Here is an 18692-nt window from a genome sequence, read left to right on the forward strand (position 1 = left end):
CCGGCTCGCTTTCTATTTCTGTCCCATCCAGCGGGCCGGATGGAATGTCTTGGCAGGCCGGAAATGGTCCATGGGCCGTATTTTGCCCACCACTGATCGAGGGGGACAGATGCACAAATCATTAAAAGCAGGTTAACAAGGCAATGGAAATGTAAATAAAGCACTGGATCTCATTTCTAGAGTAAGAGAATTGCAAAGTAGCGAAGTTTTGTTAAACGTATATAGAACTTGGTTGGACCACACTTGGAATACTGTGTTCAGTTTTGGTCTCATATTATGAAAAAGATATACAGGCACTGTGGCTGTTGCAAAAAAGATTTCCAAGGATGACACCAGAAGTAAGAGGTTATAAGTATCCAGAATGGCTGAACATGCTGGGGCTCTTTCTCTAGAAAAGAGAAGGCTCATAGAGATCTTTATAATTATGTTGCTGTTTGTTAGGATCAATGTAGAGAAGATGTTACCACTTGTGGGGAGTCCAAAACTAGGAACTAAATATAAGATAGTCACTAATAAATCCAATCAGGAATTCAGGAGAAACCTCTTTACCCAGAGAGTGGTTAGAATGTAGAGCTTGCTAGCACATGGAGTTAAGGTGAATAGCAGAGTGCCTTTAAGGGGAAGCTAGATACGTACATGAGGGAGAAAGGAATGGAAGGATATGATAGGGTGAGGTGAACTAAGGTGAGAGAATGCTCGTGTGGAGCATAAACACCGTCATGGACATGTTGGGAGGAATGGCTTGTTTCTGTGCAGTAAATACTATGTAATTCTCTAGTGAATTCTGAAAAGACGTGTTACAGCATTCGAAACAATCTTCAGCAGTCGGCTGGGTGTCACAGAGGGTCAAAACACTGACCTTTCACCCCTACCAATCTGAAGGATGTGTAAAATGAATGTGGGGAGTTCAAACACAGTCCTTGGTGAGATTTGTACCAAACCAAGCCCGAAATCAGCAGACAGACTGACGAACAAGTGCCTTTAAAAGTCTGCTTAAACCCTTAACCCATGTGTGTGTTTCAGCATGTCTGTGCATGTGTGTGTTTGTCTTTGTGTGTCAATATACAGACACAGAACCCAACCTAACAAAAATCAGTCAGTCTGAGTCTTGAACGCTTCAGTTGAGCTCCAGCTTTTTGGGGGAGAGATTTCCAGATTGCGACTGACGTTTGTGTGAAGAAGTGCATCCTGGCCACACCCCTGAACGGTCTCGCTTTAATTTTAAGTTTATTCCTTGTTCTGGACTCTTCCACCAGATGAAATAGTATCTCTCTCTCTCTCTCTATCATCATAAACATGTCAATAATATCATCCTTCATTTTCTATCTTCAAGGAAGTAAAAGACTTGTCTATGCCACCTGCCCTCATAATTTAACCCTTTTAGCCCCGGTATCAATCTGCTGAATCTGTGCTGCACCCCCGCCAAAGCTAATACATCATTCGTGAGGTCCAGAACTGAACACAATTCTCTCGATGACCTCTTCCTTTGCATGGTTTAGTTTGCGTGGATGCAATTCATCCAGTCCCGAAGATTTATCGTTTCTAAGTTTTCCTAGTTTATAAATTCAGGAACAGAAATGGTTTAGAGTAGGGCTGGGGACAGAGTGACAGTAGTAATGCCAAGGTAATGAGGATGTGCTCAGTATTGTATGTGCCCTGGGAGTGCTTGATGGTGACACTGGAGATAAAGTGGAGGAAGGAACATCGGAACAGGAACAGGCCATTCAGCTCCTCGAGCCTGTTCCCCCATTCAGTGAGATCAGGGCTGATCTGACTCTTAACTCCTTCTACCTGCTTTATCTCCGTATCCTTTTATACCCCTGCCCCGAAAAATCTGTTCATCCACAGCTCCGAGCTTCTCGCCAGTTAGAGAAGTGTATATGTGTCTATCTTTGTGGCTGTGTATGTGTTTATGTATATATTTTGATATATGAATGTGTATGTGCTTCTGTGGGTATGTCTCTACATGTGTGTATGTGTCTGTGTGAGATTGTCTCTTCCTCCTTGTTCTATTGGTCACTAAATACAGTTTAGTATCAATGTGTCTCGGCCATTCACCTCCCCAGAAAGTGCTGAATTTTCTGTTTCAATTGGTGCATTCTAATCAATTTGATTCTGGTATTTAACAGCAGAAAACAACTGTTCCAGAGTCTCAGCAAATGAATCTCTATTTGGATTAGTTCACCCTATGGAGCAGTTGCCAGGACTGAACAGGAGTAGGCCATTGAGCCCCTCGAGCCTGTTCCCCCATTCAATGAGATGATGGCTGATCTATGACCTTACTCCATATACCCACCTTTGGCCAGATCCTTTAATACTTTTAGTTAACAAACAGCTATCAATCTCCGATTTAAAATTAACAACTGACCTAGCATCAATTGGTGTTTGAAGAAGCGAGTTCCAAACTTCTACCACCTATTATGTATAAATGTGTTTCCTCATTTCACTGCTAAAAGTTCTGGCTCTAATTTTTAGACTATGCCCCGAGTCCGAGAATCCCCAAGGGAAATAGTTTCTCTCTATCTACCCCATCTGTTCCGCTTAATATCTTAAACTTCGATCAGATCAGCCCTTAACCTAAATTCTAGGGGATACAGCTCTAATTTGTGTAATTTTTCCTCATATCTTAAACTTTCGAGTCCGAGTATCATTCTGGTAAATCTACGTTGCACTCCCTCCAAGGCCAATATAACCTTCCTAAGGCATGGTGCCCAGAACTGCTCTCAATGCTCCAGGTGTTGGCTAACCAGGGCTTTGTATAGCTGCAGCATAACCTCTACCCCCTAGTATTCTAGTGCTCTCGATGTAAAAACCAGCATTCCATCAGCCTTTCTGATTATTTTCTGTACTTGTTCATGACATTTTAATGATCTATGTACCTGGACTCCCAAGTCTCTGTGGACCTCCACTGTTTTTAGCTTTTCATCATTTACTAAGTACCCTCTTGTATCCTTTTTAGGTCCAAAGTGTCTACATTGAAATCGATTTGATGCAGTTTTGCCCATTAACTTAATCTATCGCTATCGCTATCCCTTTGTAATTTGATGCTTTCAACTACACTGCCTGCAATGCCGCCTATCTTTTGTCAGGGGCAAATTTCGATATATGACTTTCTATGCCATCAACTAAGTCATTGATAAATACTGAAGATAGTTGAAGCCCCAACACAGATCCCTGTGGGACACCACATCCTGCCAACTTGAGAACCAACCTTTGTCCCTACCCTCTGTCTCCTACAGCTCAGTCAATTTCCTAACCAGGTCAATAATTTGCAATGAATTCCTACTATCACCACATTCCTCCACCCTGCTTGTGATCCACTTATCTGTGATGTTACAAGACAAAAGCTAAATTCCAATCTAGTGATTATTTACCTTATTCAACGAATACCTACCAGTGAATTCGTACTATCACCAAATTAATCCACTCGGCTTGTGTGAACGATCCAGTGATGGATTCCCACCAGCCCGAGCTCTCTCTCTCTCTCAATCTACTGGGCCTTGTTTTTCATTATTTTTGACAGCCTGTGTCTGTTTTTGAAGCAGTTTGGTCATTTTGTGCATTTATCTGAAACTTTTGAATAATTGGCAAAATGATCTGCTGAGTGTATTTCCAGAGAACACCTATGCCGCGAGGGAGCAGGGTTCATAGCCAGGTTAAAATAGAATAAACCCAAACTCACATTCCAGAGATTGACAGGTACTGAAACAAAACCTACACTCACATATTAGAAACTGACAGGTACAGAGTAAAACCCACACTCTCCCACCATAAACTAAGGATAAAAAAAACACACTCGCATACTAGAAACTGACAGGTAGAGTAAAACCCACACTCGCATCACAGAGACTGACAGGTACAGAATAAAACCCACATTCCCATAGCAGAGACTGACAGGTACAGAATAAAACCCACACCCAGTTATCAGAACAATAATATGCAGCAAGTAAAACCCATAGTCCCCTATCAGAAATGACAGGGGCACACTCACACACCAGAGACTAACGGAAAGAGTAAAACTCTTTAGGAAATCCCACTCCAGTGTCTGGCTCACCGAATCATTTTGTTGGTAATTCGGATTATAATTAAAATCCTCTCAATGTGGCCTATTTAATTAGAGATAAAATCAACTTATGAAACAATCCCATTTTTGCTGATTTAGATGTGACAAAAAGATGTCTGAGCATGCGCTAAATACATGCTGCTCCGCTCCTCCCATCCCCGCCCAGTGTTTAAACCGACGGGAAGGGCCCAGGCGAGCTCCCCTCATCCAGCTCTGTCAGCGGCTGCAGTTTCCTCTGTGCTGGGCTGATGATCGTTGAACACATCAGGGAGCAGAAATATCCCGGGCCAGAGTAAGAGAGCAAACAGCAGCCTCCTTACAGCAGCTCATCACATTGGGACTGTGTCCGCAGATGGGCTTTGAGTCGGGGTAAGTTCAGCGGCAGTCGGGGGCTGTTTGTAAGGGGCAGAGTGGAGCAGGAACTAGTTCCGGAACATGGAGTGAGTGGGAGAAGGGAGAGGCCATTCTCGGGCTGTGTGTGTACGGTGTAAGGTAACAGAGAAAGTAAATCACCTCGCTCTTTCAAATCAGTGCTGCTTTCTTTCCCCAAATCAGTAGTGGATGTTCCTGTTGTTCTTGGATAGTGAACAGTGGAAACACAGCCTGACAGTGAGGATGTGAGGAGTGTCACAAAGTGCATCTATTGCAGGCACCAGGATAGGAGTGTGACAGGAGACATTTCAAAAATGGGTTATTTTGTTTTGGTGTGTTGAATTCTCTAGAACCATGTTGCAGCTGATCGAGAGATACATTGTCGCTCCCTCAGATACATCTGTGACATTCTGTTAACTGTACAGGCTCTCAGCTCTGTTTCATTAGACTGAAAACAATTGTTGTACAGCCCAGGTACCTGTGCTTATAATCCAGGAAGCGATTCAGAATTTTACAGATTGTCCCATGTGAGTGGGAGATATAAACCTGGACTGTGCCAATCGGGTGTTCCCATTCATGGACCAGTGCTGGGTTTGGGTTGTGTCTGGATGCTGATAACTTACTATCGAACCGTCTGACACAGCTGGTGTGGGGAATCTGATCACTCGCTGCACCTCCGCCACAACCGTCCCGCTCCTCTGCTCATGGTCGTGGCGGAGGTGTGGTGAGTGATCGAGGCGGAGGGACATTGAGGGATCGTGGCTGAGATTCGGTGGGTGATCGTGGCGGAGGTTCGACGAATGTTTGGTGTGGATGTGCAGTGGGAGATCATAGCGAAGGTGCGGCGAGTGTTTTGTGGCGGAGGAACGCTGAGAGATCATGGCGGAGGTGCAGAGAATGAGGGTACAGGGCCCAGAAGAGCCGAGGGCCCAGGGGCAGCACAGGCCAGTCCTGGTCAACCCTTGCCACTGGATAAAGTCCTAGCTCTGTCAAGCCCGTGTGGTGGCTGATGTGTAATGGTCACCACACGTTAAAAAAAATCCACGCACAGGCATCTTCCACCCTTTCAAATGGAGTTCAGGACTGGAATATCGGGTCCTTCATTGAAACATCTGTGAACTCACGTGGAAGCAAGTCATCCTAGTTCGAGGGACTGCCTATGATGATGATGATGAGAGAATCTGAGTGCCGCTGCACTGCAGTGAGGTCAGACAATGTCACTGTTTGTATCGCGCATTCCTCTCTCCAGATACTTTACTTTATTATAAAAATATACATTAATTATAACTTTATTGTTATAGTCTAAGGGCACCTGTCCATGACTTGTACCTAATATTTTTCTCATTATTCTTGGAGCAAAATACTTCACCCCCAGAATAAATGTGATCTTTCCTCCACCCGGAACACAAGGAACAGTGCAGGCAGCTCCTTCTCACACACAGTAAGTACATTATCACTCACAGCGCGCAGAGACACAGAACTGACCTCAATCATATTGTCACAGGCAGCAGAAGCTGTCAGTCCCACAGTGATCCAAATCCCAAAGTTACATTATGAATCTTACAGTCACTTGGAACAGTACAATAAGTCCAAACATATCGCTCTGAGAGGCAGATCCATTTTCACCCCCTTACTCACACACAAGGACTGACTGACACGGTGTCAATCCACACTGGTGTCGGTACACTGACTCTCAAACCCAGCAACTAACATACAAGAGCAGGGAAACGGAGGTAATGGACTGAACCAAACCTCCTCCTGAGACAATCACAGATAATCGCAAACTAGCATAGGCCTAAAGAAGGAACAGAATCCAACAGTCACACAGAGCAAGAATAGCACGTACAAGAGACTGTCAATTACATAATGAATCTCGCACTCTCACACATCACCATTCTAATAGAGGCAGAGTGAATCTCACACTCTCAAACAGTAGCAGAAACTGACAGCTACAGAATGAACCCCACACCCACAAACAGTGCCATGGACTGAGAGACACAGAATGAACCCCACACCCACACAGTGCCAGAGACTGAGACACACAGAATGGACCCCACACCCACACACAGTGCCATGGACTGAGAGACACAGAATGAACCCCACACCCACACAGTGCCAGAGACTGAGACACACAGAATGAACCCCACACCCACACACAGTGCCAGAGACTGAGACACACAGAATGAACCCCACACCCACACACAGTGCCATGGACTGAGATACACCCACACAGTGCCAGAGACTGAGACACACAGAATGGACCCCACACCCACACGCAGTGCCAGGGACTGAGAGAGACAGAATGATACATACTCTCGGGCACACTGAATGACAGATTGAGATTGAATCACAATCACATATGGTAACAGACTGACTGACTGGCAGATATAGGTTAAAATCCATACTCACATATCAGAAAGTGACTGGTACAGAGTAAAATGGATATTCACATAACTTTTATTCTGTACCTCTCAGTTTTTGTTAACACATTCTGTAAGCCAATAGATACAGAATAAAATACACACTTGCATTCCAGAGTCAGACAGCTATAAAGTAAAACACACATTCACATACCAGAGACTGGAAGATATGACTAATATCCACACTCCTGTACAAGAAACTGGCAGGTACTGATTAAAATATACAATCACATCCTGGAAACTAACAATTGGAGAGTAACAACAACAGACAAATACCAGAAACTGACAGGTAAAGATTAAAACCAAACTCACATTCCAAAGACTGACAGATACAGAATAAAGCCCACACTGACACCACAGAGAATGACACATACAGTCTATAACACACTCACACATGAGAAAATGACAGATACAGAGTCAAACCCATGTTCACATCCCAGAGAGCGACAGCTACAGAGTAAAATCAACAGCCACATAAAAGACACTGACCGATGCAGAGTCAAACACACGCTCACATCCCACAGCCGAACAGGTACTGATTAAAACAGACTCACACATCAGAAACTAATAGATACAGCACAAATGCAGCACTATCACAGCAGAAACTGACAGGTACAGATTAAAACCCCCTATTCATATACTAGAAACTGACAGGTACAAAATAAAACCCAACTCAGATTTGAGAAAATGAAAGTTACAGCGTACAACCCAGACTCACGTCGCAGATATTAACATACAGAGTAAAACTCACACTTTCATCCCAGAGCCTGAATGATAGAGGAAAACCACACTTGCATACCAGAAACTGACAGATACAGAGTAAAACTCACACTCTCACATCAGAGACGAACAGATACAGAGTAAAATCCACACTTGCATCACACAGACAGACAGCTATAGAGCAAAATCCACACTCCCATACCAGAGACTAAGCTATACAGAGTAAAACTTACACTTACATAAAAGACAAATAGAGATACTCACTCTCTCATATCATAAACTGACATATATAGGCTAAAATCCACTCTCGCATATCAGAAACTGGCATGTAGTGATTAAAGCCCACATTAACATACCAGAAAATGACAGATACAGAATAAAACCCCACTCACATACCAGAGTCTGACAGATACAGAGTAAAACGCACACTCACATCCCAGAGACTGAGAATTACAGAGTTTTACCTACATTCCCATACTGGAAACAGACAGGTACATGCAAAAAAATCACACTCACATCCCAGAAACTGGCAGGTACAGAGGAAAACCCATGTTACAAATTTAGAAAATGACAAGTACAGAATAAAACTCACATAACAGAAACTGACACGTTCTGAATAAATCCCCAACCACATACGAGAAACTGACAGGTACAGGTTAATACCCACATTGACATACCAGAGACAGACAGATACAGAGTAAAATCCACACTCACATCCCGGAGACAGGCAAAAACAGAGTGGAACTCGCAGTCACATTCTAGAAGCTGACATAGTGTATAATAAAACCCACTTTCGCACACCAAAAATTGAAGAAAGAACAACACTCACGTATCAGATACTGACAGCTGGAAGAGAATAAGAAATAGAAGCAGGCCATAAGACCCCTCGAGCCTGCTCCACAATTAATTACATTCATGGCTGAACTTCACCCTGAACTCCTGCCTGATACCCATTTTCCTTGATTCCCTTTGTTCTCTGTCTTAAATATACTCATTGACTGAGTGTCTCAGACCTATGTGTATAGAATTCCAAAGATTCACATCCCTCTGAGTGAATACATTTCTCCTCATCTCAGTCCGAAGTGTCTGATCCCTTATCCTGAGACTATGACCCCTAGATCTAGACTATCCAGCAAAGGGAAACATCCTCACAGCATCTACCCTGCCAAGCCTTCTAAGATTTTTTTTTAGGTTTCAATGAGCTCAGCTCTCCTAAACTCCAGAGTGTATAGGTGCATTTCACTCAATCTCCCTATCCCAGGATTCAATGTTGCACCCCCTCTAATATCCTTCCTTGGGCAATGAGACCAAAACTGTGCCCAGTAATCCAGGTGTGGTCTCACCAAAGCCCGACATAATTGCAGCCACACTTCTTTACTCTTATACTCCAAACCCCTTGTAATAAAGGCCAACATATACTTTACCTTCCTAATTGCTTGCAGTAGCTGCAAATTAACTATATGTGATCCGTGTACAATGTCACTCAAATCCCGCTGAATAACTACATTTACTAGTCTCTCTTTTAAACATTCTGCTTTTCCATTCATATAAAAATTAACACACACTCACATCCCATAGTCTGAACAATACAGTGTAAAACCCACACTCACATCCCATAGTCTGAACTATACAGTGTAAAACCCACACTCATATCCCATAGTCTGAACAATACAGTGTAAAACACACACTCATATCCCATAGTCTGAACAATACAGTGTAAAACACACACTCACATCCCATAGTCTGAACTATACAATGTAAAACACAAACTCACATCCCATAGTCTGAACTATACAATGTAAAACCCACACTCATATCCCATAGTCTGAACAATACAGTGTAAAACACACACTCATATCCCATAGTCTGAACTCTACAGTGTAAAACACACACTCACATCCCATAGTCTGATCAATACAGTGTAAAACCCACACTCACATCCCATAGTCTGAACAATACAGTGTAAAACACACACTCACATCCCATAGTCTGAACAATACAGTGTAAAACACACACTCACATCCCATAGTCAACAATACAGTGTAAAACCCACACTCACATCCCATAGTCTGAACTATACAGTGTAAAACACACACTCACATCCCATAGTCTGAACTATACAATGTAAAACCCACACTCATATCCCATAGTCTGAACAATACAGTGTAAAACACACACTCATATCCCATAGTCTGAACTCTACAGTGTAAAACACACACTCACATCCCATAGTCTGATCAATACAGTGTAAAACCCACACTCACATCCCATAGTCTGAACAATACAGTGTAAAACACACACTCACATCCCATAGTCTGAACAATAGTGTAAAACACACACTCACATCCCATAGTCAACAATACAGTGTAAAACCCACACTCACATCCCATAGTCTGAACTATACAGTGTAAAACACACACTCACATCCCATAGTCTGAACTATACAGTGTAAAACACACACTCACATCCCATAGTCAACAATACAGTGTAAAACCCACACTCACATCCCATAGTCTGAACTGCACAGTGTAAAACCCACACTCGCATCCCATAGTCTGAACTGCACAGTGTAAAACAAACACTCACATCCCATAGTCTGAACTGCACAGTGTAAAACACACACTCACATCCCATAGTCTGAACTGCACAGTGTAAAACACACACTCACATCCCATAGTCTGAACTATACAATGTAAAACACACACTCACATCCCATAGTCTGAACTATACAGTGTAAAACACACGCTCACATCCCATAGTCTGAACTATACAGGGTGACAGATTGAGCAGAGACCGTGGCCTCTGAGCTTCCAGAACAGCCTCGAGGCTTCACTCTCCAGCATTGAAATACTTGCCTGCTCCCCCCACCCCGCCCCCCTCTCCCCGCCCAGTGTTTAAACCGACAGGAAGGGCCCATGCGACCTCCCCTCCACCAGCTCTGCCAGCGGCAGCCATTTCCTCTGTGCTGGGCTGATGATCGTTGAACACATCAGGGAGCGGAGATATCCCGGGCCCGAGTAAGGGAGCAAACAGCAGCCTCCTTACAGCAGTATATCACATTGGGAATGTGTCTATAAATGGGCTTTGTGTCGGGGAATCGGGGGCTGTTTGTAAGAGGCAGAGTGGAGCAGGAAGTAGTTTGGGAACATGGAGTGAGTGGGGTAAGGGAGAGGAGATATCCCGGGCTGTGTGTGTACAGTGTAAGGTAACAGAGAAAGTTAATCACCGCACTCTTTCAAATCATTGCTGCTTTCTTTCACCAAATCAGTAGTGAATGTTCCTGATTCAGTCCCAATCTCACCGTGACTGCTGTTCTTGGACATGAACAGTGGAAACACAGCCTGACTGTGAGGAGTGTCACAAAGTGCATCTATTGCAGGCAGCAGGACAGAAAGTAGACATTTCAAATTTGGTAATTTTGTTTCAGTGCGTTGAGTTCTCCAGAACCATGTTGAAGATGATCGAGAGATACATTGTCACTCCCTCAGATACATCAGGATCCGGGCTCTGTGACATTCTGTTGTCTGCACAGGCACTTAACTCGGTTCAAATAGACTGAGAACAATTGTTGTACAGCCCAGGTACCTGTGGTTATAATCCAGAAAGCGATTCAGAATTTTACAGGTAGTCCTATGGGAGTGGAAAGATATACACCGCGACTGTAACAATCGGGTGATCCCATTCATGGACCAGTGCCGGATTTGTATTGTGTCTGGATGCTGATAACTTTCTGTAGAACCGTCATACACACCTGGTGTGGAAAATCTGAGTGCCGCTGTACTGCAGTGAGCTCAGACAAGGACCCTGTTTGTATCACGGTTTCCTCTCTTCACATACTTTACTTTATTATAAACATAAACATTCATTACTACTGAAGGATATCCTTATTAGGGGGAAATTGTATTAGGGAAATTGATGGGATTGAAGGCCGATAAATCCCCGGGGCCTGATAGTCTGCATCCCAGACTACTTAAGGAAGTGGCCCTAGAAATAGTAGCTGCATTGGTGATCATTTTCCAACAGTCAATTGACTCTGGATCAGTTTCTATGGACTGGAGGGTAGCTAATGTAACACCACTTTTGAAAAAAAGGAGAGAGAGAGAAAGCGGATAATTATAGACCAGTTAGCCTGACATCAGTAGTGGGGAAAATGTTGGAATCAATTATTAAGGATGAAATAGCAGCGCATTTGGAAAGCAGGCACAGGATCGGTCCAAGTCAGCATGGATTTATGAAAGGGAAATCACGCTTGACGAATCTTCTGGAATTTTTTGAGGATGTAACTAGCAGAGTGGACAAGGGAGAACCAGTGGATGTGGTGTATTTGGACTTTCAAAAGGCTTTTCACAAGGTCCCGCACAAGAGATTGGTGTTCAAAATCAAAGCACATGGTATTGGGGGTAATGTACTGACGTGGACAGAGAACTGGTTGGTAGACAGGAAGCAGAGAGTCGGGATAAACAGGTCCTTTTCAGAATGGCAGGCAGTGACTAGTGGAGTGCCGCAGGGCTCAGTGCTGGGTCCTCTGCTCTTTACAATATACATTATCAATTCAGATGAAGGAATTGAGTGTAATTTCTCCAAGTTTGCAGATTACACTAAACTGGGTGGCGGTGTGAGCTGTGAGGAGGATGCTAAGAGGCTGCAGGGTGACTTGGACAGGTTAGGTGAGTGGGCAAATGCATGGCAAATGCAGTATAATGTGGATAAATGTGAGGTTATCCATTTTGGGGGCAAAAACACGAAGGCAGAATATTATCTGAATGGCGGGAGATTAGGAAAAGGTTCATCAGTCATTGAAAGTTGGCATGCAGGTACAGTAGACGGTGAAGAAGGCAAATAGTATGTTGGCTTTCACAGTTAGTGGATTTGAGTATAGGAACAGGGAGGTCTTACTGCAGTTGTACAGGGCTTAGGTGAGGCCTCACCTGGAATATTGTGTTCAGTTTTGGTCGTCTAATCTGAGGAAGGATGTTCTTGCTATTGAGGGAGTGCAGCAAAGGTTCACCAGACTGATTCCAGGGATGGCTGTACTGACAAATGAGAAGAGACTGGATCAACTGGGCCTTTATTCACTGGAGTTTAGAAGGATGAGAGGGGATCTCATAGAAACTTAAGATTCTGACGGGACTGGACAGGTTAGATGCGGGAAGAATGTTTCCGATGTTGGGGAAGTCCAGAACCAGGGGACATAGTCTTAGGATAAGGGGTAGGCCATTTAGGACTGAGATGAGGAGAAACTTCTTCACTCAGAAAATTGTTAACCTGTGGAATTCCCTGCCGCAGAGAGTTGTTGATGCCAGTTCATTGGATATATTCAAGAGGGAGTTAGATATGGCCCTTACGGCTAAAGAGATTAAGGGGTATGGAGAGAAAGCAGGAAAAGGGTACTGAGGGAATGATCAGCCATGATCTTATTGAATGGTGGTGCAGATTCGAAGGGCCGAATGGCCTACTTTGCACCTATTTTCTATGTTTCTACTTTATTTTCTATTCTCCCCATCAGTTGTCCATATCATAACTAATATTTTTCTGGTATTCTCAAAGCAAAATACTTCATTGATGCAGTATAAAGGTGATATTTTTTCCACCCGGAACACAATGAAAAGTGCAGGCAGCTCCTTCTCGCATACAGTAAGTACATTATCTCTCACAGAGCGCAGAGACACAGAACTGGCCTCAATCCTATTCTCACAGGCAGCAGAAGCTGTCAGTCCAACAGTGATCCGGAGTGGCTGAGTTACATTGTGAATCTTACAGCCACAAAGAGCGGGAGGATCAAATGCTGTTTCACTATTGAAACAGACCACATTCATATACCAGATACTGAAATATACAGAATAAAACCCACACTTGCACACCAGAAACTGATAGGTATAGATTAAAACCCACACTTTTTACCAGAAACTGACAGATGCAGATTAAACCCCACACATATACCAGAAACTAACAGCTATGGGATAAAACCAAGACTCAAATACCAGAAACTGACAGGTACAGATTACTCCCCACGCTCACATATCAGAGACTGAAAGGTACATCTTAAAACCACTCTCACATATCAGAGATTGACAGGTACAGAATATCACCCACACTCACATACCAGACACTAATAGGTACAGATTAAAGCCCACAATAATAGACCAGAAATTGATAGGTACAGAGGAAACCTTACCCTCACATACCAGAAACTGACAGGTTCAGATTAAAGCCACATGTTTTTTTAACCAGAAACTGACAGGTGCAGATTAAAACCCACACTTGCATACCAGAAACGGACAGGTACAGGATAATTCCCACACTCATACCACAAACTGATACATGAGATTACCCCCACACTCATACCAGAAACTGACAGGTACAAGTTACCCACAATCATATACCAGAAACTGACGGGTACAGATTAAAACCCACACTCACATACCAGAAACTAATAGGTACAGATTAAAGCCCACAATCATATATCAGAAACTGACAGGTACAGATTAATCGCCACACTCATATACCAGAAACTGACAGATACTGAATAAAATACACATACATATTCCAGAAACTGACCGGTCCAAATTAAAACACACACTCACATACCAGAAACTGACAGGTAGAGATTAAACCCACACTCACATACCAGAGATGGGCAGGTGATAAAATACACACTCATATACCAGAAACTGAAAGATACAGAATAAAATACACAGTCGTATACCAGAAACTGGTAGGTACAAAATAAACCCCACATTCGCATACCAGAGATTGAAACGTATAGAATAAAATACACACTCACACGTCATAAACTGACAGTTACAGAAAAAATACACAGTCACATACCAGAGACTGACAGGTATTGATTAAACCTCACATTCACAAAGAAACAGAGCAACATAGAAAATAGGTGCAGGAGTAGGCCATTTGGCCCTTCGAGCCTGCACCATCATTCAATAAGATCATGGCTGATCATTCCCTCAGTACCCCTTTCCTGCTTTCTCTCCATACCCCTTGATCCCTTTTAGCCGTAAAGGCCATATTTAACTCCCTCTTGAATATATCCAATGAACTGGCATCAACAACTCTCTGCGGTAGGGAATTCCACAGGTTAACAACTCTCTGAGTGAAGAAGTTTCTCCTCATCTCAGTCCTAAATGGCTTACCCCTTATCCTTAGACTATGTCCCCTAGTTCTGGACTTCCCCAACAATCAGGAACATTCTTCCAGCATCTAACCTGTCCAATCCCGTCAGAATTTTATATGTTTCTATGAGATCCCCTCTCATCCTTCTAAACTCCAGTGAATACAGACCCAATCGATCCACTCTTTCCTCATATGTCAGTCCTGCCATCCCGGGAATCAGTCTGGTGAACCTTCGTTGCACTCCCTCAGTAGCAAGAACATCCTTCCTCAGATTAGGAGACCAAAACTGTACACAATATTCCAGGTGAGGCCTCAGTAAGGCCAGGTACAACTGCAGTAAGACCTCCATGCTCCTGTACTCAAATCCCTTAGCTATGAAGGCCAACATACCATTTGCCTTCTTCACCGCTTGCTGTACCTGCATGCCAACTTTCAATGACTGATGTACTATGACACCCACGTCTCATTGCACCTCCCCTTTTCCTAATCTGCTGCCATTCAGATAATATTCTGCCTTCCTGTTTTTGCCACCAAAGTGGAGAACATCACATTTATCCACATTATACTACATCTACCATGCGTTTGCCCACTCACCTAACCTGTCCAAGACACCCTGCAGCCTCTTAGCGTCCTCCTCACAGCTCACACCGCCACCCAGCTTACTGTCATCTGCAAACTTGGAGATATTACACTCAATTCATTCATCTAAATCATTAATGTATATTGTAAAGAGCTGGGGTCCCAGCACTGAACCTTGCGGCACCCCACTATTCACTGCCTCCCATTCTGAAAAGGACCAGTTTATCCTGACATTCTGCTTCCTGTCTGTCAACCATTTCTCTATCCACATCAGTACGTTACCCCCAATACCATGTGCTTTAATTTTGCACACCAATGTTTTGTGTGGGACCTTGTCAAAAGCCTTTTGAAACTCCAAATACACCACATCCACTGGTTCTCCCTTGTCAACTCTACCAGTTACATCCTCAAAAAATTCTAGAAGATTTGTCAAGCATGATTTCCCTTTCATAAATCCATGCTGACTTGGACCGATCCTGTCACTGCTTTCCAAATGCGCTGCTACTTCATCTTTAATAATTGATTCCAACTTTTTCCCCACTACTGATGTCAGGCTAACCGGCCTATAATTACCCATTTTCTCTCTCCCTCCTTTCTTAAAAAGTGGTGTTACATTAGCTACCCTCCAGTCCATAGGAACTGATCCAGAGTCGATAGACTGTTGGAAAATGATCATCAATGTATCCACTATTTCTAAGGGCTACTTCCTTATGTACCCTGGGATGCAGACTATGAGGCCCCGGGGATTTATTGGCCTTCAATCCCATCAATTTCCCTGGCACAATTTCCCGCCTAATAAGGATTTTCTTCAGTTCCTCCTTCTCACTAGACCCTCGGTCCGCTAGTATTTCCGGAAGGTTATTTGTGTCTTCCTTCATGAAAACAGAATCAAAGTATTTGTTTAACTAGTCCACCATTTCTTTGTTCCCCATTATAAATTCACCTGAATCTGTCTGCAAGGGACCTACGTTTGTCTTCATACCAAAAACTGACAGGTGCAGATTAACCCCACACTCACATACCAGAGACAAACAGGTACAGAATAAACTCCACACTCAAATACTAGGGAGTGACAGGTACAGATTAAAACCCACAATCACATAACCGAAACTGAGAGTTAGAGAGTGACCCCCACAATCATAGACCATTAGCTGACAGGTACAGATTAAACGCCATACTCATATACCAGAGATAGATAGGTACAGAATAAAATACACACTCAAATACCAGAATCTGACACCATCAGTTCCCAGGAGATCCAGACCGCCGTGCGCCTGCTGCTCCCCGGGGAGCTGGCCAAGCACGCCGTGTCGGAAGGGACAAAGGCGGTGACCAAGTTCACCAGCTCCAAGTAAAATTCCATGCTGTTCTGAGAGAACAAACCCCAACGGCTCTTTTAAGAGCCACCCACAACCTCTCTGAAAGAGCTGCACAAGTGGATCACCCTTTAAACTCAATTTACTGTAATTATTTCCTGAACATATGTGTTTGAGAACCTTTGCAGTTCCTACTGTGGATTTAGTTTCGAATTCTCATAATTCTCACTGTCTGGTTTGACGTTAGGGCCGCTGCTGAATTTCCCGCCATTCAAGCTACAAACACGGTTCCTGGTCGCTCTTTCCCATTTACTGCGCCTGGCAAGGAATTGGGAGCTTGTTCAGGGGATGAGACTCAGATTTCAGTCACCTCATTCTCTTGCAAGCCCCTTTCAAGTTTATTTTTTTATTCCTGTTGCGTGTCAATCTGTTTATTAACCCGAGACTCCCCGCAGTGTAACAAACCAGAATGGGAGTTCGTACACAGACCAGAACATGAGCAGTTTGAACACTCTGTCCCTCTTCTCTTTTCCCAGTTCTGGTCTCACTCCCGCCTGTGCGGAGGATCGATCCGTGGTTTGTGATTCTCAACTTTTACAGTTTGAGCTGGAATGTGTCCCGTTACAGAATCAGTGGAGATTGATTGCCATCCATTACAGACAGTTTGAAAGTGAACGCGAATTTAATCCTGATTATAACAGCCTGGAATTTGTAAGGGAAATATGGAATAAAATAAAAGGAAATAAAACCTATTTGTAAATCTTTGGCTAATGGTGAATTTATTAACATAATCCGCACTTTAAAAAATTATTGGTGGGGTTTTTGAAATTAAAAATTGTTCGAGGTGTGACTGTTGAGGACAGGAATTTCCGCCCTCGTTTCATTGGTGGGCTCAACAGACAATGGGTAAGGCGAGAGATTAACATTCAGCGGTGATTTCAGTAAAGAATCACCATGACTGGAAAAGGTAAAGGAGGCAAAGGACTGGGTAAAGGTGGAGCCAAGCGACACCGTAAAGTGCTCCGTGATAACATCCAGGGCATCACCAAACCAGCCATCCGCCGCCTGGCTTCCCGTGGCGGTGTCAAGCGGATCTCGGGCCTGATCTACGAGGAGACCCGCGGGGTGCTGAAGGTTTTCCTGGAGAATGTGATCAGGGATGCGGTCACCTACACTGAGCACGCCAATCGCAAGACGGTCACTGCCATGGATGTGGTGTACGCTCTGAAACGGCAGGGCCGCACACTCTATGGATTCGGCGGCTGAATAACGTGACCCTTTCCCCCAAGCACAACACAAAGGCTCTTCTCAGAGCCACCCACCGCCTCACAGAGAGAGCAGCGACCTGGGGAACGGGGGCGAGATAGTTGATTTACATTTTGTTCTGTATAGATATGTTTTTTGCCAAGATCTATATCATGGCGTTAGGTGTTTTAAATCAGCATATACATAATGGACGGAATGTCCTTTTAGTGTTCGAATCATAGACATTTACGGGGCATTCCAGATGAAGGTAATACTGAAACACCTAATGTAGTTAGAACATAATAAATAGGAGCAGGTGTAGGCCATACGACAGTGCCGGGAAGCCACTTGGGACCTTGTCCATAATTTAATACAAATACAGGATCATTGATTTCAATCTCACGTGACACATTTGTGCCATCATGGTATGCACTTTGTTGAAGCCGCCTGCTCTCTACCTGTTCCTGTAGATCAGGATGAACTGACGAGAGCCTTGTCTTAAGTGCTCTTTTCATGAGCAGTTCAGCAGGTGGGATCCCAGTGAGTGAGTGTGGTCTCGTGCAGTAGGTAAGTAGGACTCGGGATAGGTGAGTTGGCAGTGAGCCTTCAGTTACCCTCTTCAAATCTTGCTTGATGGTTTGCACTGCTTCTCTACCTGACCATTGGACGCTGGTTTAAACGGGGCAAATGTGACATGTTTGATCCCGTTACGGGTAATGAATTCTTTGAACTCAGCGCTGGTAAAACATGGCCCGTTTTCGCGCACCAGGACATCGGGTAGGCCGTGTGTGGCAAACATGGCCCGCAGGCTTTCAGTAGTGGCAGTGAACGTGCTCGCCAACATTATCT

General features: G+C 43.8%; 1 protein-coding gene across 5 annotated transcripts in view; it reads left to right on the forward strand.

Annotated features, from left to right (window-relative positions):
- Window positions 1-17337, forward strand: part of LOC139273624 (zinc finger protein 436-like) — a 53872-nt gene extending 36535 nt beyond the window's left edge. For 3 of the 5 annotated variants that reach the window (XR_011595255.1, XR_011595254.1, XR_011595257.1), the window contains one exon: window positions 17135-17337. The gene's annotated coding sequence lies outside the window, so the exon portion shown is untranslated. Of the gene's footprint in view, window positions 1-5791; window positions 5877-17134 lie in introns of those variants that run through there. The other 2 variants (XR_011595258.1, XR_011595256.1) reach the window with 2 other exon arrangements.
- Window positions 17338-18692: the final 1355 nt, after the last annotated feature.

Source organism: Pristiophorus japonicus, chromosome 9 (assembly GCF_044704955.1).
Source record: "Pristiophorus japonicus isolate sPriJap1 chromosome 9, sPriJap1.hap1, whole genome shotgun sequence".
NCBI lineage: Eukaryota > Metazoa > Chordata > Chondrichthyes > Pristiophoridae > Pristiophorus > Pristiophorus japonicus.